Genomic DNA, 2,500 nt, shown 5'->3' with positions numbered 1-2,500 from the left:
TGCAATTTGTACCGCAATCTACCCCAAGTTGTACCGCAATCTACCCCAAGTTGTACCGCAATCTACCCCAAGTTGTACCGCAATCTACCCCAAGTTGTACCGCAATCTACCCCAAGTTGTACCGCAATCTACCCCAAGTTGTACCGCAATCTACCCCAAGTTGTACCGCAATCTACCCCAAGTTGTACCGCAATCTACCCCAAGTTGTACCGCAATCTACCCCAAGTTGTACCGCAATCTACCCCAAGTTGTACCGCAATCTACCCCAAGTTGTGCCGCAATCTACCCCAAGTTGTGCCGCAATCTACCCCAAGTTGTGCCGCAATCTACCCCAAGTTGTGCCGCAATCTACCCCAAGTTGTGCCGCAATCTACCCCACGTTGTGCCTTAACCTAACCCACGTTGTGCCTTAACCTAACCCACGTTGTGCCTTAACATAACCCACGTTGTGCCTTAACATAACCCACGTTGTGCCTTAACCTAACCCACGTTGTGCCTTAACCTGCTCTGTAAATGGCATATGACACGTTACATTAATGTATTGTTGTCCAACCGCAACCCGCTCAGAATGTTGTGTACACAGCTACGTGTCATCTCCCCATAACAGCTGTATTGCAGTGTGGTACGCCATAGAGACGTGTGGGAGTAATGGACGCAGTGGATGGCGATCAGCATGAGCCGTCTGTTCATGTAGTGGCGCGTGTATGCAGACATAGTAGTCTCTTCTCACACAATGTGATAGCACGGTGTCCCGCGTTCCACATCTGCGACATGCTACAGAGGCTGGTTGACAGTTCGTCGCGCAATGGACATCGCATACGTACGGGGGCACCTTCCACGTGCCCTCTAGTCGGGCACATTTTGTTGCGTGGATGTGAGCGGATGTAGTGTGTCTTGACACCTGACAGGCAGGCATGCAATAATAGTTGACTTTGCAAACGGGGATGGACGTGGACGTGTACGTTTACTGGTGACGTTACGCAAATGAACAACTGGTAACCCGTTGTGGTGCGGTTGATCTTGCTGGAGGTACATCTGTGAGGGCAACGATCGGTACAGCTATGACGCGGTTGTGTCAGCGATACCCACCACACCAATGAACGTGAATGTGGATCTGGGTGTGAAGCGATACGCGGCTGTGGGTGGGTGGGACTGTCCCCGGCCGGTGAGGGGGGGCCGCCCGGCGTGCTGGCCGCGCGGTGCGTGGGCGCACGCGCTACAGCCGGCTGGTGGGGGCGCCCAGTGGCAGGCGCGCCGGCCGACGGACGCGGCAGGCGGCGCAGCTGCGCGCCGGGGCACCCTGCGCGCGGCGCCGTGCAGCCAAAGTGGGTCCTCGCCGGCCCGGTGCGAAGCGCGGTGGACATCTGCAGTGTGCTGGTCCGATTGAGGACTGTGTGCGTTGAGGATGCGCCGCCGCCCGGCACTCGGCGCCGCGACGCCGTCTGCTGCTCGGTCGCCCCAGCGGTTCTCGCTGGTGGTTTGTATCGCAGTTGTGCAGACGTGTTGGCACGTGCGCTGTGCTGGGAGAGTTCGCTTCGGCACCCACGTGGGGCCTTTGCCCTTCTGTGGCGCTGGCGTTGGAGCTGCCGGTCACCGTAGGTGGCGCGTGTTGTCTCCCGCCGGCAATGCCACGACAGCACGCTCCCGGGCCTCTGTCGGCAGCGGCAAGCTCAGTTGGGAGCACGGGTGGTCGCACCTAAAGCGTCTACTCGCCTAACTCCGGGCGATTGCGCCTCTCTCGAACCCGACCAAGTACTTAGGACGGCGCTGCGCGCCGCCGGGACCTGAGAGGGTTTCGAGGTGTATTGTGCAGGGGAGCTCAGCCTCCTCCTGTTTGCAGAATAATTGAGCGGACGCTTGCGTGTTCGCGCGGGCCCCCGGGACACACTCCCGGGCGGCCGGCTGCTCAGCTCTAGTTGACGCAGCTCCCTGGTTGATCCTGCCAGTAGTCATATGCTTGTCTCAAAGATTAAGCCATGCATGTCTCAGTACAAGCCGCATTAAGGTGAAACCGCGAATGGCTCATTAAATCAGTTATGGTTCCTTAGATCGTACCCACGTTACTTGGATAACTGTGGTAATTCTAGAGCTAATACATGCAAACAGAGTCCCGACCAGAGATGGAAGGGACGCTTTTATTAGATCAAAACCAATCGGTCGGCTCGTCCGGTCCGTTTGCCTTGGTGACTCTGAATAACTTTGGGCTGATCGCACGGTCCTCGTACCGGCGACGCATCTTTCAAATGTCTGCCTTATCAACTGTCGATGGTAGGTTCTGCGCCTACCATGGTTGTAACGGGTAACGGGGAATCAGGGTTCGATTCCGGAGAGGGAGCCTGAGAAACGGCTACCACATCCAAGGAAGGCAGCAGGCGCGCAAATTACCCACTCCCGGCACGGGGAGGTAGTGACGAAAAATAACGATACGGGACTCATCCGAGGCCCCGTAATCGGAATGAGTACACTTTAAATCCTTTAACGAGTATCTATTGGAGGGCAA

The 2,500-nt window shown here is 56.8% G+C and overlaps 1 non-coding gene across 1 annotated transcript in view; it reads left to right on the top strand.

Annotated features, from left to right (window-relative positions):
* Positions 1-1,926: 1,926 nt before the first annotated feature.
* The window catches only part of LOC126138836 (small subunit ribosomal RNA), a 1,909-nt gene continuing 1,335 nt past the window's right edge, over positions 1,927-2,500 (top strand). Inside the window, exon 1 of the ribosomal RNA XR_007528338.1 lies at positions 1,927-2,500. This exon is cut by the window's right edge and continues 1,335 nt beyond it. This is a non-coding gene — a ribosomal RNA (small subunit ribosomal RNA).

This window comes from Schistocerca cancellata, unplaced genomic scaffold (genome assembly GCF_023864275.1).
Source record: "Schistocerca cancellata isolate TAMUIC-IGC-003103 unplaced genomic scaffold, iqSchCanc2.1 HiC_scaffold_671, whole genome shotgun sequence".
In the NCBI taxonomy this organism is placed as follows: domain Eukaryota; kingdom Metazoa; phylum Arthropoda; class Insecta; order Orthoptera; family Acrididae; genus Schistocerca; species Schistocerca cancellata.
This window is presented reverse-complemented; position numbering and strand designations above follow the sequence as displayed.